We start from the raw sequence: 22,422 nt of genomic DNA on the forward strand, positions 1-22,422 counted from the left end.
AATCAGGAACCAGGATAACAGGAACACGGGAGACAGCAGACCGGAACCAGTAACCAGGCAACAGGCAACCGTCTACAGGATACAAGGAGAAATGGAGACAGCAAACTGCTAACAATCCTCAAGCACTGAGTGGAGGGCAAGGCAGGCATAATTAGCAGCCGGCTGATTGACACCAGGTGTGGCCCGGCTGCCAATCAGCTGCAGGTGAGGGGAAACAGCGCTCAGGGAGACAAGCAGGAAACAAAACCAAAATAAGAGCGCTGACAGGAAGTAAAACACAAACACAGAGAACACCAACAAAAGGGCACGGCCTGGTGTAACCAGCCGTGACAGATAGAGCAGCATTAGTTCAGCTGGGTTTGTTAGCTCTTGCGGTCCAGCTCTGTTGAATCTTTTTCACTGTCTTGTGTTACCTTTGATTAATCAAGAAATCAAATGTGCGTTCATGGTGGTCGCATTCTTGTCCACAAATAGGGTAATGTAGGATTATAAGCTTGTCACTTCAATCATTTGATTTGTTGTTCATTATTCTCTCATAGTAGTAGTAGTAGGAGTGCGTGTAAGTGTGTGTACTTAGCCTACATGTTTGCTTTGTGATGTTACCTCTTTCTATAGATATTTATTATCACGTTCATTCGAATGTCGTGCTGGTCTTTGCTTTCACTAGAAAAAATATATTTTCTGCATTGAACTTGCTCTGCTGAGAAATTCCTGGGTTCGATTCCTGGGCTCGGGGTCTTTCTGTGTGGAGTTTGCATGTTCCCCCCGCGACTGTGTGGCTTCTCTCCGGGCACTCCGGCTTCCTCCCACCTCCAAACACATGCACCTAAGGATAGGCTGATTGGCAATGAAGTGAATTAATTGTCTCATATTATGTCTGCGGTCCTCTCCAAGGTTTCTCATAGTCATTCACATCGATGTCCCACTGGGTTGTGAGTTTTTCCTTGCCCTTATGTGGGCTCTGAACCGAGGATGTCGTTGTGGCTTGTGCAGCCATTTGAGACACTTGTGATTTAGGGCTATATAAATAAACATTGATTGATTGATTGATACTTACGGTGAATGTTTATATTCAACTTGGAGAAAGCAAACCAACAGGTTTAAGTAAATAATGGTTGAGTCCACACTAAATTAAGGAGCCTTAGTTGGACATTTTCATATGGACTGGGGTAACTCTCTCACGAGAAGAGGTAATAAATTCAGACTTTGGAATGCAAAAGTGATAGCTCCATCCTGGAGGAGAGACTCCATGTCTATCGTCACGTCAACTTCTAAGTTACAACATATAGAGGTTGGTTTATAGTCACTTACACATGAACATATCCTTACATGGTCAGGTTGTACTATCCTGAATTAACACACAGCCAGACAAGGAAAAACCTGAGTTCCTCCAGGTATAGCAGACCTGTATAATGATGCTCACTTGTAATAAAGCAACTTTTTGTTCAGCAAAGCGTCTCCTGACGTCTCTTTTGATCCAGCCGCACTGCCGTGTCGCCCTTCTGCCCGGGAGGGGGTGACAAGACCAGAAATACACATCATCAACACTTAATTGGCCCTCGTGTGTGAATGTGAGTTTCTTTCTGTTTTGGCCCTATGATGAGGTCAGCTGAGATGCATGAAAGAAAGATGCCAGCACCTGCCTCACGTTGTTTCTGATTGGTTTAAAGTGGGTATTGTCTTCTTTGGTTGGTTAAATGTGTCATGATCCGTGGTCTGGATTATGTTTTTGTTATGTTCTGTTAGATTTGGACTCTTTTAGTTCCTGTTTGACACCTGAGTTTGGTTTGGTTGCCATAGCTACTTATTATTTTCACCTGCCTCGAGTTCAGTGGTTCTTAACCTTGTTGGAGGTACCGAACCCCACCAGTTTCATATGCGCATTCACCGAACCCGTCTTTAGTGAAAAATGAAATGTTTTTTTTTGTTTCAAATTCAAGACAAAGTTATATGTTTTTGGTAACACTTTAGTATGGGGAACATATTTTAAAGGCCTACTGAAACCCACTACTACCGACCATGCAGTCTGATAGTTTATATATCAATGATGAAATCTTAACACGGCCGAGTTAGTAAGCTAAAAACCGAAGTGCAATTTTAAATTTTACGCAAAATATCCTGCTGAAAACGACTCGGTATGATGACGCCTGCGCGTGACGTCACGGATTGTAGAGGACATTTTGGTACAGCATGGTGGCCAGCTATTAAGTCGTCTGTTTTCATCTCAAAATTCCACAGTATTCTGGACATCTGTGTTGGTGAATCTTTTGCAATTTGTTCAATGAACAATGGAGACAGCAAAGAAGAAAGCTGTAGGTGGGAAGCGGTGTATTGCGGCAGGTGTTGTGCCGGATAACGCACCCCCGCCGTAGAATGCACCCCTTGACTGTTGTGCCAGAAAACACAGCCGGTGTTTCATTGTTTACATTCCCGGAAGATGACAGTCAAGCTTTACCATTGGCCTGTGGAGAACTGGGACAACAGAGACTCTTACCAGGAGAACTTTGAAATGCGCAGACACGGTACCGTGAGTACGCATGCAGCTGCGGCTTCCAAACATTTGATCACCTGCTCGTACGTGCGTGCCGCTATGTGCATGTCACGTACGTAACTTTGGGGACTTTGGGGAAATATATGTGCTGTATGAACTTTGGGGAGGTGAACAGTACTTTGGGCTGTGGGATTGAGTGTGTTGTGCAGGTGTTTGAGTTGTATTGGCGGGTTATATGGACGGGAGAGGGAGGTGTTTGTTATGCGGGATTCATTTGTGGCATACTAAATATAAGGCTGGTTGTGTTGTGGCTAATAGAGTATATATATGTCTTGTGTTTATTTACTGTTTTAGTCATTCCCAGCTGAATATCAGGTCCCACCCGCCTCTCACAGCATCTTCCCTATCTGAATCGCTCCCACTGCCCTCTAGTCCTTCACTCTCACTTTCCTCATCCACAAATCTTTCATCCTCGCTCAAATTAATGGGGAAATCGTCGCTTTCTCGGTCCAAATCGCTCTCGCTGCTGGTGGCCATGATTGTAAACAATGTGCAGATGTGAGGAGCTCCACAACCTGTGACGTCACGCTACTCGTCTGCCACTTCCGGTACAGGCAAGGCTTTTTTATCAGCGACCAAAAGTTGCGAACTTTATCGTCGATGTTCTCTACTTAATCCTTTCAGCAAAAATATGGCAATATCGTGAAATTATCAAGTATGACACATACAATGGACCTGCTATCCCCGTTTAAATAAGAACATCGCATTTCAGTAGGCCTTTAAGTACCAAACACTTCATTTAGAGTTATTTGGACACTAAGGGAACATATTCTAAGTAATAAAGACTTACTTTACAGTTATTTGGTTAGGGTTAGAGGGTTAGGGTTATAATAAGGCCATGCCGAATAAGGCATTATTAAGTACTTAATAATGACTAGTTAAGAGCCAATATGTTACTAATTTGCATGTTAATAAGCAACTAATTAATGGTGAATATGTTCCACATACTAAAGTGTTACTATGTTTTTTTACTGGTTCACAAAATGAACCGTGCATGAACATCACCTTGTTCAAAGAACAAAACCAACACAGTGCATAAACTCACAACAAATTACACACCTGCAAACCAGTCTGACTTCTGCTGTTGCCGTATCCGTAATACGCCGATAGAGAGAAGTTTTTATTTACACGATGAGTCGGGTGTGTTTTGACCTCAGCCGAACCCCCGAGGCCGACTCACCGAACCCCTAGGGTTCGATCGAACCCAGGTTAAGAACCACTGCTGTAGTTAGTGGTCCCACGCTCAGCTGCGGTCCACTACTAATCAGAGAGCTATTTAGTCACCTTGCTCTCCACGCTCAGTCGGGCGTCATTAGTTGTTTGCCTCATACCTTGCCACGTAAGTCGTGTATGTTTCCTGCCCTACGTTTTTGCCTTAGCTTTCGCGTGCGATAGGCACGCTTGCCGTTTTTTTCTTAGTTGGATGATTAAATCATGTTTTTACCTGCATGCCTTGTCCAGAGTAGTCCGTTTGCATCCCGGGGAAACAAACCTCGCAGCAAGCTGCGACCCCCCGCACGTGACAAAATGTAGGTGTCGTGGATTGATTTTATTGTAAAAGAATGTGTTTCAAAAGTGTTAAAGCATTTAATGTGCAACAAAAATTAAATGGGCGAACTATTAATTAAATTAGCAATTGATGAGAGTTGTATGCAATTTGTAAAACGATTATAAAAATTAAAAAAAATTGTAAACTGTATTACAACTGTACAAAACATGCCTGTAACTTTTTAATCATGCATATGTGCTAGAACGATTGCTCAAAGATTGATAAGTTATGTCTGCAAGACTGGAGATGGAGCTGTTGGCTGCTTTGCCGCATTCTGGATGAAGCTGCCATTATTGCAACATCGTGTCCAGCCATCTTCATTCAAATCTCCCCTTCCATAGGTATGTTGACTTGTTGGTTCTAGCGTTGCTCCCGGTGTATGTACAAAACCAGTGAAGTTGGCACGTTGTGTAAATCGTAAATAAAAACAGAATACAATGATTTGCAAATCCTTTTCAACTTATATTCAATTGAATAGACTGCAAAGACAAGATACTTAACGTTCGAACTGGAAAACGTTATTTTTTGCAAATATTAGCTCATTTGGAATTTGATGCCTGCAACATGTTTAAAAAAATCTGGCACACAAAAGACTGATAAAGTTGAGGGATGCTCATCAAACACTTATTTGGAACATCCCACAGGTGAACAGGCTAATTGGGAACAGGTGGGTGCCATGATTGGGTATAAAAGCAGCTTCCATGAAATGCTCAGTCATTCAAAAACAAGGATGGGGGTGAGGGTCACCACTTTGTGAACAAATGCGTGAGCAAATTGTTTAAGAAAAACATTTGTCAACCAGCTATTGCAAGGAATTTAGGGATTTCACCATCTACGGTCCTTAATATCATCAAAAGGTTCAGAGAATCTGGAGAAATCACTGCACGTAAGCAGCAAGGCTGAAACCAACATTGAATGCCAGTGACTTTCGATCCCTCAGGCGGTGCTGCATCAAAAAACGACAGCAGTGTGTAAAGGATATCACCACCTGGGCTCAGGAACACTTCAGAAAACCACTGTCAGTAACCACAGTTTGTCGCTACATCTGTAAGTGCAAGTTAAAAATCTACTATGAAAAGCCAAGCTGATCGACTACGGTGTCGCCACAATTTTTCAGGATTTATGCAGATCCTTAATACAGATCAGCAGGTACCAGAAAGTAAGACAAGTTTTATTTGCTTAATATTGTGAAACAAAATGCCAGATAATATGTCTTACCTTATACACACACCATAATAATACTCGTATGTTGAAGCACATCAAACAGTGCCGCCTACACTTATCTCTTTTGTTTGACTGCCATCTACTGGTCACACTTATCATTACACCATGTACCACATAAAATTCCTTCCAGGTGGGTAAGCTCAACCAAACTTATTCCTTACATTAGGCACACTGTCGAGTTTTGAGGGGGGAAAAAAGGATTTTAAGTGTGCCTTATAATCCCGAAAACACGGTAAATGGTCTTCAAACAAACCTCTTTCATGACTTCTGTGGCCATTGAAAATGTTTGACTCACTGAATAGGTTGAGTTAGAAACACTCAACTGAGGGCAGATGAGCAATCATAGTTCTGATGTGGCCTGAGATGAAAAGGTGTTTAACCTTTGTGTCATGTTCATATTGTTGTTACTCAGCCAGCGTTTCGGGTCCATCAGACCCACAAACGCTGGCTGAGTAACAACAATATGAACATTGAACGAAAGATTTCTCTGCCAGTTTCTGCATCCCACAGGGATTCTTCTTTTGTGTTTCTGCACCTGTGGTTCCCACACAAGGTTGCAAGATTGTTTGTCAACACTGTCTGCTCTCATTTTCTCGCTCATTTGACCCTCTGATGTTCTGTGTACCTACACTCTGTCCTCCTCCTGTCTAGGCCTGCTGTGCTTGTGTGTGTGTGTGTGTGTGTGTGTGTGTGTGTGTGTGTGTGTGTGTGTGTGTGTGTGTGTGTGTGTGTGTGTGTGTGTGTGATTAGACTTCTATTAGCACCGGGTCCAGTGGACCCGGACATCTTATATGTAATACAAATGTGTAGGGGGGTGTATGGTGTGTGGTCATTAAATTATGCATTCTGATATATGTTCTTCACAGAAATTGAGCTAAAGTCAGTGAGTCTCAGTTTGAAAAATTAATTAATTGTATCATTTTTCTTTTAATAAAAAATTAAAACAGGTCCAACAGACCCGAACACCACACAAGGGTCAACCCTTGTGTTACACACCAATGTAACCAAGAGTTACATTGGTGTGTAACTCTTACTATAATAGTTAAGTTGTTGAAATATTTCTAAAGCAAGCAACATCTTACATTCATCTTTATTGTAGTTTACATAAGTCCATTGTCAAGAATGAGCCGTGCAGTTGAATGTTCAGCAATCCAACCCTTTTTTAGCCACACAATGTCAAACTAGAAAATTCCTGCGGAAATATTGATGGGCCTGCTATCTGTGCCCTGGACCTCTGGCCGGAAGCCGTCGTACTGTGAAGATGGAGCCGAGTGTCCGAATCTGTGAGTTTTAGATGTAACTGTACAAAATTAACCACAGAGCTAGCCTAAAACAGTAGCATTTTTTACATTAAAAAGCTAACACCTAGCATGTGTGCTAAAGATAGCATGATCACAGTCTGCATGTTTCATATACCAAGTTAAATGACCCAAAGGTGTATGGCTGCGGAAATAGAAAAAAAAAAAGTGTAAAAATAGATGAAAAAGTTAGCAAGCTTAAGTTAGCTAGCTAGCATGCTATCGTTTGCATGCTAACAGTTAACAAGTGTCACATACCGATTGATTGATTGATTGAAACTTTTAATAGTAGATTGCACAGTACAGTACATATTCCGTTCAATTGACAACTCAATGGTAACACCCGAATAAGTTTTTCAACTTGTTTAAGTCGGGCAGGGGCGCCGAAAAGGGGGGGTAAAGGAGACGGATTCTAGGGGCCCATGATGGAGGGGGGCCCAGCAGGCCCCTAATGATGATGAAATTATAATACAGAAAAAATAATGACACTGTGTTGGGGGCCCTGTACAGATTCTTTTCATGGGGCCCAAAATCCTTAGCGGCGCCCCTGAAGTCGGGGTCCACGTTAATCAATTCATGGTAATTGGTAATGATAATTCATGGTCCAAGTTATATGACTCTGGGCTAAACGGTAGCAAAAGTAGCTCAAAAAAGTTAGCATGCTAATGTTAGCATGCTAGCAAGCTAACTTGAGCATGATAATAGTTAGCTTGTGTCACATATCAAGTTGTATGATTCTAAGGTGTATGGCTGGGGAATTATAGAGAAAATAAGAGTACAAATGACTAAAAAAGTTAGCCCTTTAATGTTAGCGTGCTTAAAAAAAAGTTTGCTATTAGTTAACAAGTGTCACATACCAAGTTATATGACTGTAAGGTAAACGGTTGCAAAATCAGCTAAAAAAATTAGCCCTTTAATGTTAGCATGCTAACATGCTAACATAGACATGCATACAGTTAGCATGTTTCAAATACTAAGGTATATGACTATAAGGCATACATGCCAACCCTCCCGATTTTCCCGGGAGACTCTCGAATTTCAGTGCCCCTCCCGAAAATCTCCCGGTGCAACCAATCTCCCGAATTTCTCCCGATTTCCACCCAGACAGCAATATTGGGGGCGTACCTTAAAGGCACTGCCTTTAGCGTTTTCTCTCACCTGAAACCATCACCCCTTAACAGCCGCATGCTGTCCAGGTGTCCGCTTTTCCTCCATATAAACAGCGTGCCAGCCCAGTCACATAATAATGTAGCGTTGGACGGGTTCAACAATGGTCTTTACTCGAGGATGTCAAGAAATGCTGACATGTAGTATGATCTTTTAACTGGTTTAATGATAACGTTAATTTCAAGCTTTATATGAAGTGTGTATGCAAGCCATGCTTGGTCAACAGCCATACAGGTCACACTGAGGGTGGCCGTATAAACAACTTTAACACTGTTACAAATATGCGCCACACTGTCAACCCATACCAAACAAGAATGACAAACACATTTCGGGAGAACTGTTATGATCCGCTGCCCGGATCATAGTTTGTTTATGTTTTCAGTGTGTTTTCAAGCACCTTGATTTTGTTTGTGCACCTGAGTTTGTTGCCATGGCTAATTACTGTATTCACCTGCCGCGTGTGTTTCCGGACGTGCACGCACAATGTCATCACTGACATTATTTAAGCCTGCCTTGCCAGTGAGTCGGTCTGGCTTCCTAATTTGCTGTATGCAACAGGTGACGACTATTTTGATTCCTGCTAGCTTTCACGCTATGCTATTTTTGCTTGCTAGCTCCCACGCTAGTTCTTTTGGTTTTCGCTTTCCGTGCTATGAGCACGTTTTTGTTTTTTCCTGCATGATTTGTTCTTAAATAAATCATTTTCCTACCTGCACGCTGTGTCCGAAGCCGTCTACATTCCTGGGAGAACAACACCCGCATCACGATGCGACCAGGTCGTTACAGTAGGAAGCCAGCAGATTACAATTCTCTCGCAACGGCTATCGAGGAGTTCGACGAAGGTGCATGGATGGTGTTGCGCGCAATGGAGGCGGAGACTCTTCGATATTCCCCCTCCGAGCGCCAGGACCTGTTATGGGGTCCTAACGGAAAGCTGGTCCCAATCCACTCCGTTTGGCCCGAGGACATTGCCACACCCCCGCAGTATCGGACACGTCAGCGAAGACGGAAGCCGCCCAAGAGGGCTTCACTTCACTGCCAGGACGCGCCACTCTCTCAGACTCCTCCACCGGTACACAGCAAGCTACATGCAGCCCAAGCTTCCACTCCTCAGATGTTTGGCAACCCAAGTGACCACTTCGCCAATCATTTCTCTGACTGGGCTGTCAGTCACCTGGACAGCGGCTATGATGACGTCATTCCATTGGCGCCCCCTGAGGAGGTAACTCCGCCCACTTCAGATTACATTATAGATCAAGATTTTTTTCTATCTTCTGCTTCTTTCTGTCAGCCACTTCTAAATGACTTTAATTCCAAGATAAAACATTATCAGGACATTTTTGTTAAATGTAAGTCTAGTCAGTCCCAGTCACTTTCTGACTTTCAAGCTCTACCTCCAGTGACTTTGGTTCCGCCCCCAGTGACTATTGCTCCGCCCACTGCACATATTGTTTCCCCCTGTGCTCCCACCCAGTCTCAAGTGGGGGGTAAAAATAGACATTTTGGACAATTTAGAGGGGAGGATTCTGCCCTCCTCCTGACCTCCCTCCACCCACCCTTGAAGACGGTTCCAAACCGCAAGGAGCGCGTCTGGTATCCGCGTCTTGGGAGGGGGGGGGGGGGGGGTAGTGCTGGGAGCTGTACTAGTGGGGTGGCACAACTGCGCTCAGACAAGCCGCAACCCCCAGCTCGGCCACCGCCACCAGTTTTACGGCCTGCTAAGCCGCAACCTCCGTCCCGGCCATCGCCACCAGTCCTTCGGCGTGCTAAGCCGCAACCCCCTGCCCGCCCGCCACCACCGGTTTTTCGGCCTGCTAACCCGCAACCTCCTGCCCGGCCACCGCCACCAGTCCTTCGGCGTGCTAAGCCGCAACTTCCTGCCCGGCCGCCACCACCGGTTTTCCGGCCTGCTAAGCCGCAACCTCCTGCCCGGCCCCCACCATCGGTTTTCCGGCCTGCTAAGCCGCAACCTCCTGCCCGGCCACCGCCACCAGTCCTTCGGCGTGCTATGCCGCAACCTCCTGCCCGGCCCCCACCACCGGTTTTTCGGCCTGCTAAGCCGCAACTGCCAGCTAGGCCACCTCCAACTGCACCTAAGCTAGCGCCAAGTCCAAGGCTAGCTCCACCACGTCAAGCTCCACCACGTCAAGCTTCACTACGCCAAGTCCCAAGACTGGTTCCCACACCAGCACCGACTCCAAAACTGGTTCCCACACCAGCACCGGCTCCAAGACTGGTTCTCACACCAGCACCGGCTCCAAGACTGGTTCTCACACCAGCACCGGCTCCAAGACTGGTTCTCACACCAGCACCGGCTCCAAGACTGGTTCTCACTCCAGCACTGGCTCCAAGACAACTTCTCCTGCTTCTACAGCGACGACGACGTCTCTTCCTGCTTCCACAGCGACGACGATGTCTCTTCCTGCTTCCACGGCGACGACGACGTCTCTTCTTGCTTCCATGGCGACGACAACATCTCTTCCTGCTTCTACGGCGTCGTCGTCTCTGCGACCTCGAGCTGTCTAGCTGCGCAAGCGGAAATCAGGGGCCCTCATGCAGCTCTCGAGGTCAGGGAATGGACGCCAGTGGCGCAAACAGCAGCGACACCCAAGACGTTGTCGGAGAACTCTCCGGCTTCTGAACTTCTGGCGCCACTCACGCCCACCTTCTCGGCGGCCACAAATGTGGCCTTTCCGTGGTCGCCCACCTCGCCTGCGGCAGCTGCGTTCCATTCGCCGCCACCACCTGACTCTTCCCCAGTGGATTCGGGGACAAGTGGCCTGGCGACCCACCACCAAATCCTCCCTCCGCCCTCCCTTGACTCTTGAACTATTTCTTGTTTTTTGGGTTCTAGTTTTGTTTTGTTTCAAGGGATATCTGGAATCTGTCCTTTAAGATGGGTGGGGGGTTGTACTGTTATGATCCGCTGCCCGGATCATAGTTTGTTTATGTTTTCAGTCACGTGTGTTTTCAGCACCTTGATTTTGTTTGTGCACCTGAGTTTGTTGCCATGGCTAATTATTGCATTCACCTGCCGCGTGTGTTTCCGGACGCTCACCTGTTAGTCATCACTGACATTATTTAAGCCTGCCTTGCCAGTGAGTCGGTCTGGTTTCCTTATTTGCTGTATGCAACAGGTGACGACTATTTTGATTCCTGCTAGCTTTCACGCTATGCTATTTTTGCTTGCTAGCTCCCACGCTAGTTCTTTTGGTTTTCGCTTTCCGTGCTATGAGCACGTTTTTGTTTTTTCCTGCATGATTTGTTCTTAAATAAATCATTTTCCTACCTGCACGCTGTGTCCGAAGCCGTCTGCATTCCTGGGAGAACAACACCCGCATCAAGATGCGACCAGGTCGTTACAAGAACATCCGCACCGTAACACAACATAAACACTACAGAACAAATACCCAGAACCCCTTGCAGCACTAACTCTTCCTGGACGCTACAATAACATCTACGGCTTTTGGAGCTCAGTGCACAACTGCACACACAATAAGAAGGAGACTAAGCAGAAGAACAAAGAAGAAGCCATGGGGACGACGAATAAGAAGAAGAAGTACGCTTGCAAGTTCCAAAATGACTGGAAAAAATAATTTAATTTCATCCAGGACAGCTCGAAGGGGAAGGGGTGTGCTGCCTGCACCTCAACCCAGACACCCCAATCCCGCCTCCCCAACCCCGCCCCCCCAACCACGCCGCCCCAAACACCCCCTCCCCCCCAACACCCCCCAATCTCCCGAATTCGAAGGTCTCAAGGTTGGCAAGTATGCTGTAAGGTGAAACAAATGTATAGTTTGAAAAAAATAAGTTAGCACTTTATTGTTAACATTAGCACACTAACAGTTAACAGCTGTGCTATACTGATTTATATGACTGTAAGGTAAAAGGTTTGCAAAATTAGCTCAAAAAGCTAGAACTTTAATGTTAGCATGCTAGCATGCAAACATAAACATGCTAACTGTTAGCAAATTAATCCTGGATGTCGTGTGGCGGGGTTGATTTGTTTCACTTCGAAAAAGCAGCTTTAACAAACCGCACTTGACACGTTTGCTCAATTGTGCTGTACTGCAAGTGACCCACAAGGATGAGTGTCTGTCATATCATACTCCCGATGTGTGTGTTCGTGAATGCGTGTGTGTGTGTGTGTGTGTGTGTGTGTCTGTCCTAAGGCCCTGGGATCCAGGCTTCCTGCACGCCTTGGAGAGACATCACTTGATTACTTGCCTTAGGCTCTTTTCGTCATCTCTTCACTCTACAGACAAAAAGCATTAAGAGAGCTGGATGTCAAATTACTTATGTCTGTTGTGATTTGGCCGTGAGTGGTGGAAAATAGTTGTAACCCACAACAAAATGTTAAAGTTTGATAAAGAACTGCTTCCCCACTTTTTCAGAGAGAGTTAATGCCAATTTTTTATTTTTGGACACAAACACAGGAGGTTTTGTAACCCGTCAGGATAAGCTCATCAACACTTAACTTTAAAAACGCAATAATTATAATAAAATGCGTTTATATAGCGCCTTTTTCTAGTGACACAAATCGCTTTAAACTGAAACCTACACTATATTGCCACAGGTGTATAAAATCAAGTGTGATATTTGGTGGAGGAGGAATTAGGGTGTGGGGTTGTTTTTCAGGAGTTAAAGTTAAAGTACCAATGATTTGTCACACACACTAAGTGTGGCAAAATTATCCTCTGCATTTGACCCATCACCCTTGATCACCCACTGTGAGGTGAGGGGAGCAGTGGGCATCAGCGGTGGCCGCGCCCGGGAATCATTTTAGGTGATTTAACCCCTAATTCCAACCCTTGATGCTGAGTGCAAAGCAGGGAGGTAATGGGTCCCATTTTTATAGTCTTTGGTATGATTCTTATAGTCTTTGGTATGACTCGTTGGGCTTGGGCCCTTACTTCCAGTGAAAGGAACTTCGAATGCTCCAGTATACCAAAACATGTTGGACAAGTCCAAGCTCCCAACCCTTATGGGAACAGTTTGGAGCGGGCCCCTTTCTCTTCCAACATGACTGTGCACCAGTGCACAAAGCAAGGTCTATAAAGACGTGGATGACAGAGTCTGGTGTGGATGAACTTGACCGACCTGCACAGTCCTGACCTGAACCCGATAGAACACCTTTGGGATGAATTAGAACGGAGACTGGGAGCCAGGTCTTCTCGACCAACATCAGTGTGTGACCCCACCAATGCGCTTTTGGAAAAATGGTCGAAAATGCCTATAAACAAACTTCGCAACCTTGAAGCTGTAATAGCTGAAAACTATATTGAACCCTATGGGTTAGGAATGGGATGGCACTTCAAGTTCATATGTGAGTCAAGGCAGGTGGCCAAATACTTTTGGCAATATAGTGTATCATTCATTCAGTCCACATTCAGTCAGAGTTAAGCATTTGTAGCCACAGCCGCCCTGGGTTATAGAGTAACAGAAACGGCCTCTCTGACCACAATCAAACATTCATTCAGTGTGGGCTTCGCTGGAGGCAAGGTGGATGAAATGTCTTGCCCAAGGACACAACAGCAGTGACTGGGAGGGTTCATCACGAAGCATCAGATTGCTTTAGTGTCCCCAAGCCAGTTTCGCCACGTCTGTATGCTGAGCTGGGAGTGCTACGGATCCAAGGGCTTGGTTGTCTCATGAACTCTCCCCCAAGCTCGAGTAGTACTTATTGAACTCCGGTGAACTGCATTTGGCTCACTTATACTTGTGAGTTTAAAAACAATATTTTATGTTTTCATAATTTGTACTTTTAACAGCTGTAGTGGAAATTGTCTTCAATAATAAAAATGCTTTGCTACTGCTGAAATGAAAATGATTAGCCAGTAAATGTAAGCACAAATTAACTAGGGATGCGCAGATTTACATTACATTAATTAATCTCAGGGCATTCAGTTGAGCACAACTGGACTGTTTGGTTTGTCTTAGACGTTTTGCCTTTCATCCAAGTAGGCTTCATCAGTTCATGCTCATAGACTTAGATTGGTCAGATCTAGTCTAGTGGCTGGTGCTGAAGCCTCAAATATTTATAATCCAATACCAAGAGGGTGTGCCTGGGCAAGGATGGTTTCGCCTTATCGTAGTGAGAACGATCAGTTATTCTCTGTCATTTAACAATGAAATAGATGGCGCTCATCCTTTCGGACAGACATCAGCTGATTCTGAAGAGCAGCGTACATTCTTCACCCTACCATCTTTCAGATGAAGGATTAAACCATCAATCAATCAAAGTTTAGTTATATATCCCTGTGGAGGTTGCCCTCCAGGGGGTTCTTTAGACCACCAAGCACAGACATGAGAGCTCGGTTCAGCTTCACAATATAGTTTTATTTTGCAAATAAAATCTCTGGGTTGTGTAACCTATACGTACTACAAATTTAATGCAATACTGTATATACGGGGTTTTATGGGCTCAGAACAGAAGTCTAGGGTTTCGACTTGGAGAGAGAAGGCAGAGCTTAAACTGTAGTTTGGTTGACACCGTGTATTTAAACAATTTGTGAGGGACAGCAGATATATACACACAATAAGTTGAATGGCCATTCAACATGAAATAAATCGGGACAACAGTGACTATATACATACATACAATTCAAATTTCATTCATTAATATTTCTGGATCTGAATAAATCTCAGTTCAGACTTAGAGTTCTTGGAAAAAAAAGGATGGCAGTACAGCTCGTGTACTGCAGGTTAAAGATGGAAAAAAACGTAAAGGGTCGGCTCGAGAGCCTCCTACCCGCCCAAACTGAACAGGTGGTGGGGTTTCTGGCTGGAATCCTCCAAGAATACTCCTTGGACTAGATGCTCCTTTCTTTAGCTCGCCATCAAAACAAGAAAAGCCTGGCCTGTGTAAGAGCCAGGAACATTCTTTTAAATCCATGTGTACACAACATATCTTCTTCCTCCATATTGTACAATATAAATCAATAACATCAAAATCACAATATGCAATAAAATGTCAAAATAACTATTAGCAGCATCAGTGCACTAAACATGCTTATTATCAAAACACATTTAAAAGTACATTTAACACACAAATAGTTATCAAAAGGTTTAAATCATAAACCTTGTATACAGACGATTGATAATATGCTACAAAGACTGTTGCAATGAAAACAATCGAAGAGGGATAAATGCTAACTGTGCTATGATCATAAATATGGACTCACCAACAGCTTAATGAGAGAGAGAAAAAAAACTCCGGCGCTGGTAGTCGGCTCTATAAAGTTACAAATTAGGCATTTTAGTTTATACTTAGTTAGCACAATATTCCAGGTAAAAACGAGGATTAAAAACCTACCTCGAGCAAACAATCGATCTGTCAGCTGGCAACTTCCTGCTACCGGTTTACCGCGGCAGTCACGTGACCAGGAAGCCCGCACAGCGCTCAAAGAGTAACTAGTAAGCAAGAGCATACCAGTCAAATACAAAAAGGTATAAATTTGGCACCTGTGTTACAGTTGCTTTCCAGCAATTGTCTTTTTGTGGCTGCCAGTCTTGCTCTCGCTCTCCCCCAGCTCCAACCAACACTCTCCTCCAGGCTGCTGCTTATACAGAGCAACAAGTGCTTAGACAACAAGGCCCACCTGGGCCATCTATGCACCTGTCGCTGACTTCGAGGCTGGTCCTGGCACATCCCGTTCCGCTGCAGACCCGCAGGCCACGCCCCCCTCCACAAGCCCTTAATCACAAGTGTCTCAAACGACATCCTTGGCTCAGATCTCACATCAGGGCAAGAAAAAAACTCAACCCAGTGGGATACAATGAGAAACCTTGGAGGGGACCGGTGCAATGGACGTTGAGTGGATCTAGTTAATAGTGTGAGAGTTCAGTCCATAGTGGGGCCAGCAAGGTATCATCTTGAATGAAGACAAGGCAGCAGCGCAGAGACGTCCCCAACTGATGCACAGATGAGTGGTCCACCCCGGGTCCCAACTTTGAACAGCTAGCGGATCATCTGTGGTCACCTAATAACCTATTCACACAGGAGAAGGGGGCGAACAGAAAAGAGACGGCAGATCAACTGGTCTAAAAGGGGGGTCTATGTAAAGGCTAGCGTGTACAAATGAGTTTTAAGATGGGACTTAAATGCTTGTACTGAGTTAGCATCTTTAACTGTTACCGGGAGGGCATTCCAGAGTACTGGAGCCTGAACAGAAAACGCTCTAAAGTCTGCAGACTTCTTTTGGGCTCTGGGAATGACTAATAAGCCGGAGTTCTTAGAACACAGATTACTGGCTTGGAAATATAGTACAATACAATCAGCAAGATAGGATGGAGCTAGACCGTTTAGTCTTTTATACGTAGGTAGTAAAACCTTAAAGTCGCATCTTAAGTGCACAGGAAGCCAGTGCAGGCGTAATATGATCAAACTTTCTTGTTCTGGTCAAAAGTCTAGCAGCTGCATTTTGTACCAACTGTAATCTGTCAATGCTAGACATAGGGAGGCCTGAAAATATTACGTTACAGTAATCGAGACGAGACGTAACGAACGCATTAATAATTATCTCAGCGTTGGTGGTAGACAAAATAGAACACATTTTAGCGATATTACGTAGATGAAAGAAGGCTGTTTTAGTAACACTCTATGTGTGACTCAATTGAGAGAGTTGGGTCGAAGATAATACCCAGATTCTTTACCGAGTAGCTTTATGTAATTGTTTGGTTGTCAAATGTTAAGGTGGTATTATTAAATAGGTGTCGGTGTCTAGCAGGACCAATAATCAGCTTTTCCATTTTCCCAGTGTTGAGTTGCAAAAAGTGAAATTAAACTGGCTAGGCCAGTTAAAGAAACAATTACAAGTTAGGTCATGTAGTTTTGTAGAATGTGTTAACTTTTCTTGTTGTGGTTTGGTTTCTTAGCCATACATCTCAAAACTGCAGTGCACGGCCAGTGTTAATGTTCTATACTATACATGCGGTATAGCTCGGTTGGTAAAGTGGCCGTGCCAGCAACATAAGGGTTCCATGTTCGATCCCCGCTTCGACCATCCTAGTCTCTGCCGTTGTGTCCTTGGGCAAAACACTTTACCTACCTGCTCTCAGTGCCACCCACATTGGTTTAAATGTAACTTAGGTATCGAGTTTCACTATGTAAAGCGCTTTGAGTCACTAGAGAAAAAGTGCTCTATAAATATAATTCAATTCACAAAATCCAATTTCAATACTAAGGAAAAGGCGCTGGCGAGTTTGCTACCACAATAATAAACTTTTTTTTTTTCTTGACAATAGAATGTAATTTATTTTAACAAATAATTCTGTCCTATACTTTTTTCACAGCATTTATACCCGTTCAAATGAGTATTTAGATACTAATTTTAGTCTCAATCTAGCTAATGTTGCTTTTTCTCACTGGCACTCTTCGAGGGCGGACACTCGCCTTTCCTCTCCCGTATATCTCCTGCTTGCTTCTTTGTCTTGTCATGTCTTAACTTTTTTGTTGCCTCTCCAAATCTAAACATTGGAACTATTTAGCTGGCCTCAACAAAATTGACAAGATCTTGGGTTTGGAGGAACCTACTTGTCGTGACGGAGCGGTTGTTGCTGGACACGCGACGGACTCTTGGGAGAAGAAGGAGTGCCGCATGCCTGGCGACCCTTTTCAGTCGAGGACGTGAAGATATCTATATATTCGGAATTATGACAACAGGACATCTGCTGATTGGAGTAAGCGTTGCTCTGGTTTGTCGACAAATTAGAAGTTGCTGGCCGTCTTCAAAGTACCCCAAAGCTGCCACAAATGATTGGAGGACGCGGGAAAAACTGTGGACACTCTTGTGATTTGGATCACATCGGACTGTCTGCCCCGCAGGATTTTGAGGACCAGTCATAGACAACTTAGAGTGAAAAGCAAATTTTATTTTCACTCGTATACAAAACATTCTAACTTGGATTGTTTCCCTGGCTTCGAGACACTCCCGGAGGACAGTGCGGAGAAGACACAACAAACTCTCTTCTTGTCTCTCATGGACACACATCTGTTGTTGTTGACTTTGGACTTATCGGCTGCACGACATCAAGGCCGCGGAACAGAGACACACTGCAGGCTTACACACACACATGCATCCACAAAAAAATGTACGCCCCACACACATACCCCACCCCCAATCCAACACCCTCGACGCAAATCCCATAGGGGTGATGGAATGATGGGCAGCGCCTGAGAGCTGCGGCCGGCCATCATGGCCCCCCACTCCCTCCCCTCTGTTGCTAGATATCTCGAGATGTACGTTGTAATATGTATATGTGCTTTGCTATGGAGGTTTTTTCCCACTCCAGACTGGGCCCCCTTAGGAGCCCAATCTAGATTGTATTTTTTTTACTCATCCTTCCCCAGCGTTTACCTTTTTCCCACTGCCTTGTGGCGACCCAACAGCATTCCTGTTCTATAAATCTGTACACTGTTTTTTTGTCTAATCTTGAACGGGTTTGTGCTGAAAACAAAGTTTTGTTGTACTTGTGCAATGACAATAAAGACCTATCCTATCCTATCCTATCCTATCCTATCCTATCCTATCCTATCCTTTTGACAGTCTGAATGTTGAATAACAACAGGGAGTATTGTTTCTTCTTATAGTATTACAATATTGACACAGTTAAAGTAACAGCCGGCCTCATTCATCGTAACATTTTGACTGACTTGAACTTGCTCCATGTTGAACAATGAGGTTTAAAGAAAACATGTACCACTCTGATGTATTAAACCTTGTAAATAAATCCCCAAACTTCCCATGTACCCTTGATCGCATCCCTACATCCCTTTTTAAAAAAAAACAAAAAGCTTGAGATTCATCATTCCCCTGATCCCAAATATAATTAACTCTTCCTCACCTCCGGCTCAGTTGCCCACTCATCCGAAACGACCTCAGTCACACCTGTCTCAAAAAACTTGGAGACTTGACACAGAAACCATCAGCAACCTTTATTTTGTGTGTAAAATACTAACGTGTGCAGCCAAATAAAAACTGACCTCACTATAGACAATGACTTTGTTTTCTGTTCCCACCATAGCAACACAACAACCTTTATAAAAGTCAAACAACCACCTCTTCTTTTCTGACTCTCACCACCTTAATTTCTTTTTCCTTCTGCAGCTTTTGACACCATATCTTTTTCTACCGCTTGAAAAACTCCCTCTCCTGAATCAAATCTTACCCCGCCGACAGACAGCAATTTATATCCATCAATAACTGCACGTCAGCCATGTCTCAAGGTGTCCCACAAGGTTCGGTACTTGGCCCCCTTCGCTTCACCCTATACCAGAGACGTGGGGTCAGTTGAAGCAGGCGTGGTTTACTGACTGACTGACTTTCATTTTGGGGCCTTCTATTTCTGATTGGAAGTTTCTCGCCTCCGGGTTCCTAGGACCACCAAGCACTGACATGACAGTTCCGTTTCAGGGTTTAGAACACTGTTTTATTTTTCAATAGTTCAGTCTCTCAGGTGCTTATCAGCAATTGTCTTTCGCTCTCGCTCTCGCTCTAGCTCCAGCTCCACCACCTTTTAACAGAGAGACAGGTGATTAGATAACCAGGCCCAGGTGGGCCATCTACGCACCTGTCGCTGATCTCGAAGCCGGTCCTGGCAGGTCCGCAGACCACGCCCCCCTCTATTGATTTTTGGGCCATGTATTTCTGCCAATAATATTGATAGTTGATCATTCACACATCGACTATAAACTCATTGCGGCTCTGGCAATGTTGTTTACATTATCCTGTTGTTAGGCTGACAAGTCTATACATATGACATGTCATTTATAAATACATGGTTGTGGCCCAGTTAAGAACATAAATAATACTAATGCAATAACAACACAAATAATACCAATGAATGAATGATTTCCAGGATGCCACATTGTCATGACTTGGACTGTGGAGTTTTTGTTTTCCCAAGATGCAAGAGAATTTGGATCGGACATGGCTTGAAGGTGGGTACATGATTTATTTAACACTATAACTACAAAGAAAGGATCAAACAAAAAGCGCGCACAGGGGCGGAGGTACAAAACTAGACTATAAAACACAAAACTTGCACATTGGCAGAAACTATGAACAATTAAACAAAACACTAACTGTGGCTTAATAAACAAACTTACTGTGGCATGGGATCGTGAACAGGGCTTGAAACGCGAGGATAGCAGGGTGAGAAAGGCTATGACTCCAGGACGAACAACAGAAAATGAAAAGCTTAAATAACACAGACATGATTAACGAAAACAGGTGCGTGACTCAAAACGTGAAACAGGTGCGTGACGTGACAGGTGAAAACTAATGGTTGCTATGGTGACAAACAAGAGTGCACAATGAGTCCAAACGTGGAACAGGTGAAACTAATGGGTAATCATGCAAACAAGACAAGGGAGTGAAAAGCCAGAAACCAAAGATTCCTATAACTAAACAAAAACATGACTTAAAACAAAACATGATTACACAGACATGACACACATATGGTTCCGGATTTCAAAATGTAGAACATTCAGATACAAGAGCGACCTGGGGTTGAACTTTCCAAGTAGTAAAGCTTTGTATTTACCGTATTTTTCGGACTATAAGGCACACTTAAAATCCTTTCATTTTCTCAAAACTCGACCCGGTGCGCCTAATGTGCGGAATAATTCTGGTGGCGCTTACCGACCTCGAAGCAATTTTATTTGGTACATGGTGTAATGTTAAGTGTGACCAGAAGTAGTCACACATAAGAGATACATGTAGACTGCAATATGACGGCAGTAAACAACACCAAAACTTTAAATGTTCCATTGACGGACATCTACACCTCCCGCTGCCTCAACAGAGCCAGTGCCATCATCAAGGACAGCACCCACCCTGGCTCTGACCTGTTCCACCTGCTGCCCTCTGGGAAGCGCTACAGGTGCATTAAAACCAAAACAAACAGGCTAAAGAACAGCTTCTTCTCCAGGGCCATAACCATCCTGAACGGACTGCCCCATTGTCCCTCATAACTGCCTTCTCTTCGGTGCAATAACCCATTCCACCAACCACCCTGTTTTTGTTTTATTTTTTCATGTATATATTCATTTCACACCATATTCATTGCACTTCTACATTTTTTATATTTTTATATATTTGCACATTGTTTTTCTAGCATGCACACATCGCACTGTATGGAATGGCCTCAATCTCGTTACCTTGCGTAATGACAATAAAGCTGATTCTGATTCTTCTGAAATCACATACGACAGTCAAAAATCTGTCAAAATGTTTTAGTGTGACTTTGAAGCCGCACCGCTTGATGGATTGTCGGCCCATTACGGCTACCGTAGTCAGAGATACTAAGGTGTGTGTATAAGGACCGCAAAATAGCACCCATTAGCACACATATTATCTGCCGTTTTGTTTCACGATTTTATGCAAAACCTACTTTTCTGACCTTCTGGGATCTGCTGATGTCTATTTGAGATCTGCATAAGTCCTGAAAATTAGCACACATCCGCCACTGTAGTCCGTAACGATGCCGTAGTCGATAAGCTTCTTCTTTTTCACTAACTTCTTGTTATGGGGCATTCACCCTCTGCTGTTGCCATTTCTAATATAAAGTAGCATAAAGTTCTAACTTATATCTCGCTATGAAAGTGCTAAAAACTACCAGTGTAGTGGGTTTACATAATTCACCCACGGAACTTTAATATTAGAGAGTTCCGGTCGAACGGTTTTGCACTAGTGAGCCACGGATGAGGAGATGCTGCTCCGTTGTTGATTTAAGTAAAGTCTGAATGTTATTAAAACAGTTAGCTCCATCTTTTGACACTTCTTCCACCCCCGTCCTTGCACGCTACACCGCTACAACAAAGATGACGGTGAGAAGACGCTGTCGAAGGTGAGGCACGTAAATAAGACCGCCCACAAAACGGCGCATCCTGAAGCAACTGTCAGAAAGCGGCTTGAAGATGATCTGTAAAACATAATCTATGCAACATTTTGACCAAAGAACCACCATTACATGTTATGCAGACCACAAGGAAGTGTTTTCAATTTAGAAAAAAATCATAATGTGACCTCTTTAATGCGCCTTATAATCCGGTGCGTCTTTTGTATGAAAAAAAAACCTGAATAGCTCATCTGCAGTGCGCCTTATAATCCAGTGTGCCCTATGGTCCAGAAAATATGGTACAGTAAAAGTGTCATCTTTCCGTTTTTGTCATGTCTTTTGATCATCCATCCATCCATCCATCTTCTTCCGCTTATCCGAGGTCGGGTCGCGGGGGCAGCAGCTTAAGCAGGGAAGCCCAGACTTCCCTCTCCCCAGCCACTTCGTCCAGCTCCTCCCGGGGGATCCCGAGGCGTTCCCAGGCCAGCCGGGAGAGATAGTCTTTCCCAGCGTGTCCTGGGTCTTCCCCGTGGCCTCCTTCCGGTTGGACGTGCCCGAAACACCTTCCTAGGGAGGCGTTCGGGTGGCATCCTGACCAGATGCCCGAACCACCTCATCTGGCTCCTCTCGATGTGGAGGAGCAGCGGCTTTACTTTGAGCTCCCCCCGAATGACAGAGCTTCTCACCCTATCTCTAAGGGAGAGCCCCGCCACTCGGCGGAGGAAACTCATTTCGGCCGCTTGTACCCGTGATCTTGTCCTTTCGGTCATGACCCAAAGCTCATGACCATA

Source organism: Nerophis lumbriciformis, linkage group LG16, assembly GCF_033978685.3.
Source record: "Nerophis lumbriciformis linkage group LG16, RoL_Nlum_v2.1, whole genome shotgun sequence".
NCBI classification, from domain to species: Eukaryota; Metazoa; Chordata; class Actinopteri; order Syngnathiformes; family Syngnathidae; genus Nerophis; species Nerophis lumbriciformis.